Below are 16689 nucleotides of genomic sequence, written 5' to 3'. Positions count from 1 at the left end.
GTGGTACTTTCCACGTCAGCTTTTACATGCTGCATTGCAAAGCAAAACTGAAGAGCCCAAATGAATGCTGCAGATGAACAAACTTCTCCTTTCACTCTTAAAAAAACCTGACAAACAAAATCACCTCAAAATTTGGAGGCGATGAGGGAGATGGGGATCATCCAAGCAGCAACTGAATGCCAGGCTGTAGCCAGGAGCAATTTTTGTAATTAGATAAGTTATAAACACTTTAAAAAATAAGGAATATAGTAGAAATTCTGACAGGACCTGTACTGTAGACAAGCTTGTGGGCACCATTGTAATAAATGAACAGAGGTCTATTTTATTTTTTTTTTTTTTTTTTTTTTTTTGTTAAAAGCAAGAACCCCCTAGAGTTAGGTGTTACTCCATTTAGTGCTTGGTGAGGTTGTTTATAAGAGACCTTCTCCTACATTTTAAATCACTTATTGCTGCTTTGGCAGTGTCTGATAGATTCCATTAGATTCATTAGCTTTTCTAAAGAGCGTTGCTCTGTGGAAATAGCTGAAACAGCTGCCCTGTGTAATTTTGTTATTGCTATAATTTACTCAGAATTTTCTTTTAATACTCCAGCTGTCAAATATAAAGAGGGGAAAAAACAATCAATATAAAAGCACTTTCTACCTTACTGTTCTTATGTGTACAGTGTGTTGGGAGAAGTAGCGGGAAATGTGATTTTCTAAAGAGATTTCATGAACTGTTGGTTCTAGTCCTTCTAAAACTGTGGTGTGCGGAGCACTGTTTTTCTGTGGGGCTGGTCCATGTCATCTGCCAAGCTACTTCTGTCACATGGTGAAATATCTGGCAGTATTCAAACAGTGATGCTTCCTGTCCAGTATGTTTTAGGGTTTTCTTTCTTCCTTCCTTTCTTCCTTTTTGTTTTGGTCACACCTACGACTAGGTATTTGTACCTAAAAAGTGTTCACAAGAATTCTTAAGAGTAAGGCCTACCAATTAATTATACTTGTATCCTCAAAGCTTTTTATTCAGAAACATTTGGGTGACAGTAATGATGTTTGTGTAAAACAAAAGCATTGATGATGTGAGCACAACAAAACTACTAGCAGATACTAAACAAAAATATTCATTCTGAAAGTGGCCATTGTTTAAAGCTCTTTTTGTTTAATTAGTAGCATAATAGGTTAATCAAACAAATATAAATATTCATATGTGACTTACAAACCAAAAAAGGGTTTCTTCCCATTACAATCCTTGCTAGGTCATTGAATCAGGGATCATAAGCAATATCATATGATAGGTGAGCAGTTGTGCATGCAGGTCAAATGCCTGTAGAGGCCAGTTTGGAAAGGATCCGTGGGCTAAAATTGTTTCTCACACTAGCCATGCATTGAACAATCATGAACAAAACCTAAATTCATCAAAATTCACAACCTGAACATTTCCCATTTTCTCAGAGATAATTTATGAATAACTAAAAGGGCTCAATCTGGAAAATAATTTATTTGCAGTGAATAATTGGACCAGCTCTGACCATCATGTTAAAGTGAATTTATTTTATCTTGCCTCTTAGATTGTGTTTCACACAGTTTTTTCTTGTAAGAAATGCTGTAATTAATGAAGGGAAGTTGTAGAAGTGAGTGTGACACAGGACATGTTGGGATCTTGGGTTCCAAATCTAGCTTTGTCCTGTTTTGGGCAAAAACCTGGAATCTAGGCATTCTGGGAATCTTAGCGCCATGTGTTATTGGTAGCTATAGGGGCCACAGCAAAGTGTGTTGGGAAAGGGAGTTGTATACAATCACACATTTTTGCTCAGTTTTAGGGAGAGATCTGAAGAAAACAGAACCTTTCCAGTCAAGGTGCCCAGGAAAAGATTTGGAAGTACCTGGAAAAGATCTAAAATGTCAGCCAGAGGCCTGGTTAAAGTATCCCAAAGAAGGGGTAGTGTTTTATCTAGAAAGCCAGAAAGATCTACACCCTCAGAGGACAATTAAGGGACTGTAGCAGATCATAGGAAACAGTCCAGGGGGTGGGAGGGTGTTCCAGGGCTGGCCCTTAGAGAAAAGGAAGCATGTGAGCCTTCCTAAGGCTCTCTCAATAGAGGAGAGAAGTCTGTTAGACACCACCTGCCGGAGGGCTGTGATCTAGAGGAAGAGGCTGGATAAAGGTTCTCAACTTTTGTTAATCCAGAAGGGTTGTAGGATTTTTTATAGAGCTGAAGGGCTAAACAACTCATCAGTAGGGACATAATATAGTGGGCAAATATACTTTGACTGAATCATATTCTGAACTAGACAATCTTTCTTATACATAAATTCATTTTTTCTCGACCAGGCCATTAAAAAAAACCCCACAAACTTTAATGACCTATTATCCCTTCCAGTCTCTTTTTATCCTCACCTGTCTTTTTATTCCTCCCCTCCCTCCTCCTAAATGAATATTCTAAGACTAAGAGCTGTTGCAGAGCTAAGAAGGATTAAATAACATGCAGCAGGTTGTACCACCTGTATTCCTCTAGTAGCCAAATGATTCCCTGATGCTGACCTGTGGGTAATCATTCAACAACCTACACCCTGGTTAAATGGAATCTGAAAGTCAGGGAGCAGAGGTCTGGCCTAAGTACTCAGTCTCTTGATGAGAATTACTGTTGTATAATTCAAATGGACGTGGACAACTCTCTTTCTTTCAGTGAAACATCTCTTGGTGATTCCTCGAAATCGTGCTCTGCACATCCTACTCCTGCAGATGACACTTGACAGTTGATTGACTTATGGTTGGCAGGAAGGGTGGCAGTCTGTTAAGGAAAAGAGAGTCTGCAGCACAGTAATTAAATTCTTTTTCTTCTCATTGCTCTTCTTTTATATGCTCTGTGTGTGTGTATAATATTTGTTTACCTTTTTAAAATGAATATACTAAATCAGATAATAAACACACTCTACAGTCTGCATTACCACACTGACTAGGAGAGTAGAAAATGGTGGAAATATCCACTTTACAAATGATCACCCAGAAGTTGTCACTCTCCGCATCAGGGAATCATTTGATTCCTATCAATGTTTTATTTGCATTTATTTATTAAAACCTGCACCTGTATTTGTTTTGCAGATTTCACAAAGGCATTTTGCCGGCTTCTTCTCTGCTGAGAGTGATAATGAACAGAAGACGCATGGTCAGATTCTGATCTCCGTTATGCTGGTGTAACTGTCTATCACACTTTCTCTATTTCCTTTTGTTATTCTATATTGGCTTCTCTTGCTGGTGAGCACCTGTATACAATGGGTGAAACTTCATTCAGCTGTTCTCTGCCAACACTTTTAATTGACTCACAGAGGTATGAGATCACTGTTTGGCATTTTTCTATGCTACCCGGGGCTACTATGTATATTATTGTTTTATTTAGATATGTAACACTAAGGGAAAAGTGCCTATTCTAACCTTTAGCTTAGTGATGGGCAACCTGTGGCCCACAGGCCACACGCGGCCCATCAGGGTAATCTGCTGGCGGGCCGCCAGACAGTTTGTTTACATTTGCGCGACCGCCTGCAGCTCCCAGTGGCCGCGGTTTGCTGTTCCCAGCCAATGGGAGCTGCGGGAAGTGGCAGCATGTCCCTGTGGCCTGCGCCTCCAAAAGCCTGAGTAAAAGGATGAGTCTTGCAGCATGACCTCAAGGTCAACAAATCTGAGTTGTTTCAGAAAGAACAGGGGCAACTGAATTCCAAAACCAAGGGATCCTCCTGATGGAGAGATGCTGGGTGAAATCCTGGCACCATGAAAGTCAATAACAAAACTTCCATAGACTTCAATAGGGCCAGGATTTTACCAGCTGTCTCTCAGATAGGCAGTTCTCCGTCCATATAGTGTTTTTTATCGAACAACACCAGCACCTTACATTCTACCTGCTAGTCAGCAGGCGCCCAGTGCAAATCCCAGAGCCCTTCCCTGAATAAGTGTTGACAATTTCTTTCATCAGTAAACCCAGTTCTTCTTCAATGGGATTCACCCAGGAAAGCCATCAATCGTCTTAATTTAGAAAATTGATAGTTTGAAACTAAATACTAATTACTCCAACAATAAATTTTGACCTTATTGACAAGACTTACTTGATCGCACATCTCAAGAGCAGTAGATTTGTTTTTCTACTGAGTCTCTTTATTGATAAATGCATACTTTCCAAACTACTATGATGATTTTAAAAGCTTTGTATTAGACTGTAGTTTTCTGATATTACTGTGATGCAATTTAGAGGATACATCGACAAACCTTTTACTTCTGATATTATTGATAATTCTTTAAATGTTAAGCCTTACATCTCAAACTTCATGCTCAAATGTTTGTTTACGTCTTCTTCAATATCTGTCATGTTTAGTGTGACTCCTTCTGTTTTTTCCCTTAATTACCTTTCACCACATAATCTTGAAGATTAAAGGCCAAATACCTTGCTTCAAAGGTCACAATGAATAGAGCAGTGATGTTTCTTTCTACTTTCTGTAACAATCAGCTCACTTCTCTTGGTGTAATACTGGATAAATATATTTCATTTATTCCTTTTCCATGCATAGGTTTGCAGTATATCACCATATGGTACATTTGTAGGTTTCTGCAGTCCAATTTTTAGACATGTTCTGTTTTAATATTAGTTCACTGTCAAAAAAGTCTACTTATCACTTATTCAGTACTTTCAAAATTAAGGTTGGTATGTTGATTGTGAACTGTAATCTAAAAAAAATATAGGCCTGAATCAGACCTTCGTATCTGAATAAACTTCAAACTTTAGGGAAGTGTTTGGATTCTCTAATTTTGATGAGGATATCTTACAATTGTGTTACATTCAGTGTAGCTCTCCTCCAGTTGGCTGACAGATCTTGGTTTTAGATGAGAAGAGCGTGCCATTGGCGATTTGTCTAGGCATCCCTGCTATTGGAATAAGTGATTAGGAGATTAAGTGAGACCTTAAATAATGATTTAGCCAGTTTCCGCAGAATAGCTATTTCTGAAAATTGTGATGTTCTTTGAGGCATTAGTTAATCACATCCCTCATTTGTATTGCACTCCAACAGGATTGCCAAGAGACACATTCAGTGTAGAAAAGAAAATTAAGGTTTTGAACACTGGAATGGTTCACTGGCCTGGGTAATTTTGTGAACTGGGAAAGAGTTAATTATCAGTTTATATTTGTTGTAGGCTCATCTGTTGCCATTCCTTTGGGATCTATGAGTTTTTCATCACGGTAGTTGGTCACCATTAGACCAACTGAGGGGAGGGTGAGGGGAAAGGCATCTACAGATGATGAACTTTTGAATGGCATTTGACGTATAGAGATTGGTTCAGTACAAAAAATATTTTTGAAGAATAACTAGATAGACAAGAATTTTATTATAAGAATAAAGGTTTGTTTTTTTTAAGGCATTTATTTATTTATTTATTTATTTATTTGTGTTATCATGGACCATTGTGCTGAGAACTGTTTTCTTGGTATTTATGCTTATATGTTAGGAAAATTTGCTGCATGTGTGTTTGGATCCTCTCATGATTTTCCAGAAACCAAAAAAATCAGGACAGGAGTTGCTGAAACTGCCAACTTTTTGTTCTGTTTTGATGGGCAGTTTATTGACTGGTTGTCTTTTTTCAGAAAATTAACGTGGACAAATCAGATTAGAATCCTCATTTTGTAAGAACAGTTGAGGTGGTGCAATCAAATTTCAAGTTGTGCTTCTTTTGTCCCTTTTTCATAACTGATGATAGAACAGGACATCACCTTTCTTGTTTTACATTTTTAACTACTCCTAATTTATATGGGTTGTGTTTACGGACTTCAAAGTTCATAAATCTTAATGTGGTAATGTCTTGGAACATCCCGATTCTGTTTTGGAATTTCAGCTGTTTAACTTATGAACACCTTCTCTTGGCTTTTTCTTCAGCTTTCTTTTGACATTCACAGCTTTGCAGTCTTTACAAAGCTTCTGTTGATCCCTCTGTTCAGGGTAGAGTAACCTCCTTGGCCAACTCTGCTGACTTTATTTTCCATCTGACAATACAGTGTCTCCTCTTTACAAATTCCATTTTGAAGTTTCCTAGTATTCACACTCTGTAAACATTGCCATTATGCAGTGCATCAAGTATTATCCGTCACTTCGGACATTTGTTCTTCAGTGGGTTCTGACACAACGATTTTCACAGCTCTTTCGCTGCGGTAATGTTGAACCAAGCTATATATTATCTTTATTTATATTTATTTGACTTATGCACAGGAATCACCTTATCTAATCAAACTGTTAACCAGCTTCTGTGAATATTCATTTCCTTGTGACTGTAGTTGGTAAAAAAAAGCCCCAAAACTTCACTGAACATTTTTGACAAACAGTTTAATCAACATATACAATCACTAGGTCTTTTTAATATATCATAATAGATATAAAACAGATTTGTTCATTATCTGTTACTTAATTATTAATAATTCATTTGTTAACATATTTGATAGCTAAATGACCTGGTCATTTTAATAGCACATTCTGGTTATGGTCTCCCAGAAACAGAACTTCCTCTTAATTAAGTTGACCGTTGCCTTTCATAAGATCTGTACTTAAATACACTAAATAGCCTTAAATTTCCATATATGTTTTCACACTGAATTGGTTTTTATACAAGTTTGATTTCCTATCAAAGAGGTTTCTGTCTATATTCTCTCTTTAGTGATTGCAGTGTGAAATAAAATACCATGTAATGAAATAACATAGAGTTAATAATATCTGTACTTCAGTGTAAACCAGGTCACAGAAAGGAAAAGGCAAATTCCTCTACCCCAAATGTACCTTGTGCATGTTATTTGTAGGCCAATTGTTCCTTAAGCTTTCTTAAGAACAGTCACTCTGGAGAGGAGGGGGGGAATCAGTGGAAACAGCCTTTCTGTTGTTTGTCTTCTACTGGGGCAGAGTTTGAGTGAACAAATAGCAAGTGTGAAAAATTGGGAAATTTTTGTTTGTTTGGGGGGGGGAGTAATAGTCATGTATATAAGAAAATGAATCGTTCCTTTCTCTTTGGTGAAAGAAATACACATTTTAAATAGACTAGTCTCAGTCTGTTTCCCAGCTGAGCAGGGTTAGGAAGAAACAGGAATTGTCTAAGAATACTTGTGCTTGAATTGCACCTTGTCTTGAATTTGTAAGGTTTAAACCCTACCAGCCTGCATTTTTGCTTGCTTGTTTTTAGCAGCAGCAGAGCTGCTATTTAGCCAGTGAAAAGGGAGTACCAGGAGCCATTGTGTGAATGAACAGTATGAAATAATTCATCCTTGAAAAATCCAAATTCATCCTTGCATAGTCAGAGCTGTGCTGGTGGGGAGGTGCAAAGCAAAAGCCTCCAGGTCTGGAGGAATTATGCCTGCAGAGACCAGAAGTAGTATGATGCTTCTCAGCTAGCCATGGAGAGAACTCTTGGTAGCAGCTCCTCCAACAACTTAATGAATCTGAAGCAGGAACTCTGCTATACAGTTTAACAGCAGCTGGCTGGCTATTAAGAGGTAGCTGGGTCTTAATGTGTCATGATACCCAGATGCACTCCTTCTGGGCCATTCAGCACTTGGTGGTGGTGCTGTTCCTCCCACCACCTCCCTGTCTTGCTCAAGGACTACAGATGGTAAAATCATGGCTACCTGCTGCACAGGAGTTTTGTTTATAATTGAGGAAAACCTAAAGTGATAATATGAATATTGGATTTAGGACAAGAGGTGATAAAATCCAAGGTGGTACTGATGATCTCAGGAATGTGGTTCTTTGGTCATAAACTGGCCTTCAGCTTGGTCTTCTGGTAACAGTGCATAACTAAAAGGGAAAACATTCCACCTGGAATTATACTGGTATAATTGTAAAGAATTGTGTTTTTTTCAGGAGGCAGCAACCCCACCATGTATAATAAGAAAACACTGCCACTGTTTCCTCTGAACATCTAACTGACCTTCTACTCCACCCAAAGCCACCAACAATACCATAAATGCACACTGATTCTGCTGCTGCTAAATTCTGTCTTTTCAATTGCTATATCAAATATCACTGATTTCCCCATCCAAAACATTTTTTCCAAAACAGTCTCTTAGTGTAATTATTTAAATCACTACTTAGAGATGCACTTTTCAAAGCTAATGCCAACAAATTAGTTTTCTCTCTCTTGTTTTTGGCACTCTAACACTAAAGCCTATTCACTTACATTACACACATTATACATTTTTGTACATTTTGACAAGTGACTGTAAGCAAATTTTTATTTGAGAAAATATATTGCAGGTGTTAAACATGTGTGTTCAGATACAAATCTGCATAACCAAAGTGATCTTTTCTGGCTCTATGTTCTAAGGTTCTAAGCAATACCATCTAGATGAAATGAAGGCAGCAGAAATGAATGCCAGCACAGTTATGGAATTCTATTATAAACACTTAGAATTTTGTGGAAGACCTTCAGAGCTGTGGTTGAGATAAAACATATGCTATCTGGTGAAACAGAGATGTGGGAAATGATATCTTGTTGAATGCATAATATTACCCTATGTAAAGTATAATAAATGAGTAATCTTGACACAAGTTGGACAAGGCAATATCTTTTTACTGGACCAACTTCTGATGGTGAGAGTGACAAGCTTTTGAGCTACACAAGCTCTTCTTCAGGTCTGGAAAAAGTACTCAGAGTGTCACCGATAACTACAAGATTCAACATATGATTTATCATAAGCAGTTAGCACATATTCTAAGGGACCATTCAAGGTGAAGTGGCCCATTAACACCCCTCTAGTTAGGACAAAAGGGGGTGGGGGATTAGTGGGTTACAAATTGTTGTAATAAGCCATAAATTCAGTGTCTTTTTAAAAACATGATTTTTAGTGTCTAGCAAAGATATGAATTTAAGCTCCCAGACTCCTCTTTAGAAAGCATTGTGCAGGTTTCCTTGGAGGATGAGAACTGATAGGTCAGATATAGAGTGATCACTCTGTCAAAAGTGTTCACCCACAGGTGATATAGTGTCTTTGTCTTTTATCATTTTCCTGTGTGAGTTCATTTAAGAGCGTGGTGATTGTCTGATTTCACCCACATACTTGCTATTGGGGCATTTAGTGCACTGAATGAAGTACACCATATATTGTGTGTAGGACCCAGGAAGCTTGAAAGGTGTGTTGTGTGTGTGGTGGGGGTGTTAGTCATTGTGGCCATGGAGATATGGCTACAGGTTTTGCATTTGTTATTCTGGCAGGGTCTGGGGCTGGTGTGAGTTAGTGTCTTGGTCTTTGGGGATTTTGCTTCTGACAATGAGCTTGGAGAGGTTGAGGGGTTGTTCAAAGGCCAGAAGAGGGAGATCAGGAAAGATTTCTTTCAGAATGGGGTCCTGTATGGGTTGTAGTTGTTTGATGATACCCTGGATGGGTTCCGTTGTGGGATGGTAGGTACAACTAGGGGTTTGTGGTTGGAAGGGGTTTTATTTGTGTTTTGAAGCAGGTTCTCATGGGGTATTTAGGTGGCTTATTCCACAATGTAATCTAATTCTCTAGTGGAATGTCCTTGTTTGGTGGTTATGAGTGTGTTAAGGTATATATCGTGGACTTTCTCCTTGGAGCATATTCTGTAGTATCTGAATACCTGGCTGTAGATAACAGATTTCTTGGTGTGTTTGGGATAGTTACTGGATCTGTAAAGGTAGTTGTGGTGATCTGTCTGTTTCTTGTGCATAGATTTGTTCCTTATCGCCTCTGTTTGCGGTATTTCTGTGTTCTGTGTTTTATAACTTTTGCACTTTATGAGCTCTCTAACCTCCAGAAAACCTTGTATGTTTCTCCATGTAGATACACATTTACATGCAATTGCATGTGCGGGGTCTGTGGTTCACTCTCATTCATCTTCTAGGACCTTCTTTCCTATCTGTATTCTCTTTCTCTAATACAAGCACATAGCACTTACACGGCACACATATAGTGATATCCTTCCAGTAAAATATGACTGAATAATATGGTCATTCCTTTGGGCATGGGGGGTGTTATTTTAGTATCTCCATGGAATAGAATACACTTTTTTGAATGTTGACCTAATTTCCTTAGCCAATGCCTTATTCCTCAAAGAAAAATACCGAAATTTCTTCTGTGTATGACAAGGGAGTCTGACCTCTAAGGTAGACTTCAACAGCTTTGAAAAGTTAAAAGGGAGCTATAAATATGGAATGCAAAGTGGATATGTATTCCAGGGGCAGACAGTACAGTTACTTTTATTCTGACAGGAATAAGTCTGAATATAGATCTTTATCCAAAGATTGGGGGCCTTATCAGTCTTGAGTCCGATGCCAGCTGCAAGGTGGGATAATTCATTCCTTTTTCAATCGGTCAAGATATGGATAGGAAGCACAGTACTGGAGTCCCATGTCAGAGCTTTCATTCACAAAGTCCTGACAAATGATGAGTTATCAAAACTGTAGATCACACGGTTTCATATTAGTGTGTGAATAAATCTTTTATAAATTGTATGTCATACTGCTGTTTAATCAGAGCTGACTTACAGTTTTACATATCTTTCTGCAACTAAGGTTTCATTTGATTTAATTTTTCTAGGCTGTATTTCAATAAATTCTCTGTTGTAATGACATCAATTGGGGAGAATGGTCTGAAGATTGTGCACCGGAAGAAGAGCAACACAAGTGATCTGGGTAAAAAGGGCTTATATAGGCCTGTGTTATGGCTTATGTGGTTAGACATTTACACTAAATTCTTTACTTATTATGTAGCTTTGGACAGAGACAGCTACAAAGCTGAGATCTGTGGTTTGGATTTGAGATCTTCAAACTTTTTCAAAGGACGTTTGGAAATAGGACTTAGGTCTTTGAGCCCATCTGTTGCTTTGGGTCACAACCAACCACTTCCTACCATGCCACAGTTCCAGACCACTGTTAATCCTTCAACTATTACATTTAGAATTAATGGCACAGTTCTGCCTAGGATACACTAAGAAGGTGAGGATTGATACCAATAAAATGAGTATTTTCTTGCAAGAACCATATTGCATCTTGCTGCAGAACTCAAACCATGCTGCTGTTCATCAGCAATCCATGTGGTGGCACTAATGTTCTTATTTGCCAGAGTGAGCGTAGACATTTGGCAGTGTTCATTATCCCCCTTGCCTCCAGTTCTGGGAAGCCTAGTTGTGATTTGGAGTTGGTTCATCTGCTCTCACCCCATCCCCCATTAATAACTTCTTTTGGTGCTCAGATCTGTCCCACCCTGGAAGGCCACAAGAAGAAATTCTACTGCAGTTTGCTGCTAAAAGAGATGAAATCTTAAATCAATGGTGTAGACTAGTCCTTCTGATTGTACAGATACTGATTTAAATTGATGGATTACAGAAGTGCAGCCCTTGAGAAGGAACAGCAATGTATATATTATATAAACATACAAAAACTATGTTAAAAAAACATTATTAAGGTTGCAAAGTCAAGTACTCAAAAGTTAGGAAATGCCACAATCAAGATTGCCTGGGCCTAAAGAAGTCGACTGTTTGGGGAACGTTTACTACTCTAAATGCTTAATTAGCCCAAGGCAGTTGATAGGAAATTACTATTTACAAATAATAGATTTAAGGGATAAGTCTCCAGAAAAAATGCAGGGACTCTTTGGTGTCCAGGGTAACAGTCCTATTACTGGCACGGAGCTTGAGGATCACAGCGGCTTACATTGAAGTGCATATATTGTTAAAAGCTGAAACTGCACAGATCCAAGAGGATAAACAAAACAAATATTATTTACAATGCTAGTTAGTTGCATGATTAAACTGGCGCACCAGCAGAATACACATTTACCACAAAGTCTCTTTGGTTTGTATCATACAGAGCTGTGAAAGTCAATTTATTTTTAAACTAGATCAATTTCACTCCTAAATGAGCTGAGGTAGGGTCACTCATCAGTAAACCTCTGTCAAACAATCTTTTTTTCAGATTGTCCAACTCTGCTCTTTAATGGCACCGGCTTGAATTAGACCTTAATGTTATGTCACTTCAAATTAGTGGCTTTAGTTCAAACATGACCATAAAGAAGATTATCCAACCAGGGTAAACAGTTTTCTATCAAAACAAATCAGCCCAGTTTAGAAACAGCAGCACCATTCTCATTTCTTTTCTGTCCAATTGTCATTGCATTATGGGCTGTAGTTTTACTGTAAATGAAAGTAAATAGTGGGATCTTTTTAATGTAATATATGTAATCTTTTTAATATGATATGTAAAACACTACACTTTCACACTCAGGTTCAACCATAAGCATTCTAAGCAGGGCACTTCTCTCTGGTTCAACCCATTTTACCAAGGCATTACCATTGTAGCGTATATCAACTAGGCCCAGGCTGTTCCCCTTTGACTGTCATCTCAGTTATATATAAGCAGCTCAGTTCTCTTCCTCCACTCTCACTCAGCCACTCAACCTCTCCCGACTCTGACTGGCAGTTCAGTGCTGCTGTGCATGATGTCACTCAGAATATACCAGCCTATTACTTCCCCAAACAATTGTATTTTTTTCTTAGATTTCTCCCCCCCCCCCCCCCAGTTTCTTTCTTTCCCTCACCTTAAATTGAAATGTGTGTGTGTGTGTAGACACAGACAGAGGCTGGTTTCTGTACAAAATATGTGTAATTTACTTATGGGGCAATTTTTTTTAAAAGCAAACTTTCATTTTCATGGGGCTGGATAGTTGTAGGGAATTAATCTCAGAGGTCTGCATCTCCATGTCACAGTACTGTATCTATCTGAGGACAGTAGTGAGTGAGTTATTAGCCTCATGGGTGCTCAGCGGCCTATGCAGAAAGTTGGTGGTTTCAGTTCACTTTCTAAGTTAAACAACATAAAAAAAAGCACCACAGTTAACAGTCAAAGATTAAATGGTTTAAAGACTGAATTGCTGTTTCTCCCCTTGAGATGGTTCCTCCAAAAGAGGACTGAGACTGTCTTGGACACTTTCCTGCTGTTCTGTTCTTTAGACAAATAAAAGGCTGAAATCAGTGGAAATTAAATCTGGTATATTTTTGGCATGGGTATGTATTCGTTAATGAAGCAAAACTTGTACTGACTTCTGTATGACTTGCATGAGCAAAGAATGCAAGATTATGAGAAGAAACATTTCAATGTGAAAAACTAATGCTTGAAGCCATGAATAGCAATTTATAAAGTGTGCATTAAGGAGACAGATAGTTCAGTACTTGCAGCACTAACCTAACACTCAGGAATACCTGAGTTCATGTGCCTGCTCTACCACAAACTTCCTATGAGTTTAAAAAATGTGTGCAATTCATTTTTAAAAAATACAGTGAATGTGTCTGTGACGGGGCAGAGCGGCCCCGCACTGGTACTGCAGGGGTTAACCCTTCCTTCCTAGCAGAGGAAGCCACGCCCCTGAGGCTCTGCTGGGCATGCTCCAACTGGAGAACAGGTATAAAAGCCTGCAGAGCTGCTCAGTTGGGGCTGACCGCCGGGGGGGAGGAGGCACGCCGCCAGCTCCCGAGGAAGGACAGCCTGCGCTCCAGGATCTGGATGCCAGCCAAGCCGGGACCCACCCTGATGCACAGATGGAGTACGTCACCAGAGGAGCCCCCCGAATCGGAGAACCCGGAGGTTATGGTAGGAAGTGACCCAAGGGGACTTTAGAGGAAAACGACATTAGAGCCTCACAGAGGCTCTGTGTGTTTCGGGTGGATCCCCGCCAAGCCGGTGGCAAGGAGAACTTGCCACTACTAGGGCCCTGGGTCGGGACCTGGTGGAGAGAACGGGCCCGGGTCCCCCTACCGCCCTCCCACAGCACGGGAATCATATGGACTCTGGCTGCTAGGCCACGCTATCCTGTCTAAGAGGAGTGATTATATGGACCCTGGCCATTGGGCCTCACTGCCCTGACACTTGGGGTGATTTACATAGACTCTGGCCACTAGGCCGCACTACCCCACCTGTGAGGGAGGAGTTATATGGACTCTGGCCATTGGGCCCACTGCTCCAACGCTGGGAGCGATTTATATGGACTCTGGCCATTAGGGCACAGTACCCCGACCAAGGTGTTGTACTAAAGGAAAGAAGGTTAGCACTCCCCTTGATAAGGATGGAATAGGTCCTAGTGACCTTTACAACATGCATATGGTTAAGGCATTGCCACTTACTTCGTGGCATCTAACCAAGTTTTTGGGGGGGAGGGATAGCTCAGTGATTTGAGCATTGGCTTACTAAACCCAGGGTTGTGAGTTCAATCCTTGAGGGGGCCATTTAGAGATTTGGGGATTGGTCCAGCTTTGAGCAGGGGGTTGGACTAGATGGTTCCTTCCAACCCTGATATTCTATGATTGCATGGATGGAAGCTATCAGGCCACCTACAGAGAGGCAAGCACATGAACTTGGGAGTGGCAAGGTTCCAACACCCCATCCCACCCCTGCCACAAAGGAGCAGTGCTGTGCCAGGCCCACCACAGTGTCAAAGAGTGAAAAAAAAATTACATTCTTCTGCAATTTGCTTTTGTGGTTCAAAACATATAGTAGGAATGGAAAACACCAATATGGAATATATTTTAAAAATATAGAGGAAATCCATACTGAAAAAATAGCTACTCCATATTGCCGCTCCAGACAAAGAGGAAAATTCTGAATACTAACTTCAATGGAATTACTTCAGATTTACCGCAGTGTAACAGAGAGCACAATTTCACTAAATAGTTTGTGTTTGTTGAATGGTAAGACCGCAGAGCTCAATCCTGAAGTCCTAAGTCAGGGTAAAATTCATCTTACATCTGCAAAACCTGTCTGTTTGCTTCTCTTCTTGTGTAGGAAAGTTGGGCATATTTGGTCCTCTGTTTCTATCTTCTATATAATGTAACAAGCCTTTCAAGATTATTAAAATTAAGCAGGAAAAGAAATACAAATCAACAGCTATGCAAAAAGTTCTCTGTCAGAAAATTCAGGAGTCTGTGCTGCTGGCTTTTAAAATTCTTTAATTTTATTTCTCTGAAGAAGCAGTGGTTTATGAATGATACAATAGAGCTGTGGTTCCTAAACTTGTTCCGCCGCTTGTGCAGGGTAAGCCCCTGGCGGGCCGGGCCGGTTTGTTTACCTGCCGCGTCTGCAGGTTCGGCCGATCGCGGGTCCCAGTGGCCGCGGTTCTCTGCTCCAGGCCAATGGGAGCTACCGCGGCCACTGGGAGTCGCGATCGGTCGAACCTGTGGATGCGGCAGGTACACAAACTGGCCCGGCCCGCCAGGGGCTTTCCCTGCACAAGCGGTGAAACAAGTTTGGGAACCACTGCAATAGAGCCATAATTGATGTTATACCTCTATGATAGGAAGTAACACAGAGCCTTTAAACTGTAGGACTCCATCTGTTCTGCAAGAGGGCAGAGGTTTGGTTTTTTTCTCTTATGGGAGCTCAGAGTTATTCAATGGCTTTCACCTAGCAGGTCAGGAACAATTTTAAGCCTCCAGGACTGTATTTTATTTTAAGCCGTTGGAGCCCAATTCAGCAGCTTTAATGTGTGCTTAACGCTGAAGTCAGTGGGAGTCTTGAACATTTTAGGACTTGCAGAATCTGATCTGAATAATCTTCTAGCTGTCTACATACTTGAGAAAAAGGGTCCATTTTCTGTTCTTGGTTGTACTTCTGTAAATCTATAGTAACTTCAGTATAGCTACATTGGTATATCTGAACAGAATTTGGCCCAGGTTGTTTGTGAAAGTATTTGGCTGTATGTATTAAAATAATAATAATGGGGATGAACATTATGCCCTGTGCAATCTCACTGATGGCAATTGGGTTATGTGGGGTCTAAGTCAGGATAAAAATTTGGCCTAAAGGGGTTGTGGAGGATAGGGCCATCAATGGTTATTAACCAAGATGGTCAGGGATGTAACCCCATTCTCTGAGTGTTCCTAGTTTCTGATTGCCAGAACCTAGGAGTGGATGACAGGGCTTGGATCACTTGATGATTGCCTGTTCTGTTCATTCCCTCTGAAGCACCTGGCATTGGCTGCTATTGGAAGACAGGATACTGCGCTAGATGGACCATTGCTCTAACCCAGTATGGCCGTTCTTATGTGGGAGAACTATCTAGCCCTATCAGAGAAGCAGCATGGCTAGCTCGGAAGAGGAGTTTTTCCTACCACTCTACACTGGTCTTTCAAGGGGCAGAGTTGACAGGCTCTAAAGACTTGTTTCCTTAACTGGAGCGGTGGTGAATATGATGAGAGTAGCCGTGTACATGGAAGACTCCTCAGAGATCCAGCAGAAACACACAGGAACCACAGTTCCTAGAGAATGGAAATACCATTTCCATTTCTTTCCCATCCTTCTGTAGAAGTTGTATAACTGACAAGCATTTCATTTAATTGATGAGTATTTGCTTTAAATGGCAAATGGTCCCTTTTTAGGTCTGCAGTGCCTGACAGATGGAAAATAACAATATTGTTTAATACCTCTTTTGACAGTTTAAAAAATAGTGAGATGTACCACAAGAGTCCATAAGCCATTGCAACGGTACAAGAAAAATACCATCTAACTGACAGTGTTTCTAATTAGCAACAACCTAACTGTCACTGTTTCTAATTAACAGAATAAGATATAGCACAAAACAGTATAAATAGCAGATGGTATTAGAAAGGCATAAAGCAAGCATGAGACCTGACTTTAAATAATTCTAGCCATGCTACAGAATTTGGACAGTTCTGCCTTCTTTTT

General features: G+C 40.0%; 1 non-coding gene across 1 annotated transcript; it reads left to right on the top strand.

Annotated features, from left to right (window-relative positions):
- Positions 1-14030: 14030 nt before the first annotated feature.
- Positions 14031-14158, top strand: LOC112103383. Its single transcript, XR_002907832.2, has one exon. It is a non-coding gene; the product is annotated as a U6atac minor spliceosomal RNA (small nuclear RNA).
- Positions 14159-16689: the final 2531 nt, after the last annotated feature.

This window comes from Terrapene carolina, unplaced genomic scaffold (assembly GCF_002925995.2).
Source record: "Terrapene carolina triunguis isolate 2854851 unplaced genomic scaffold, T_m_triunguis-2.0 Scaffold33891, whole genome shotgun sequence".
NCBI lineage: Eukaryota > Metazoa > Chordata > Testudines > Emydidae > Terrapene > Terrapene triunguis.
The sequence above is the reverse complement of the archived record's forward strand: the minus strand, read 5'-3'. Positions and strand labels throughout refer to the sequence as shown.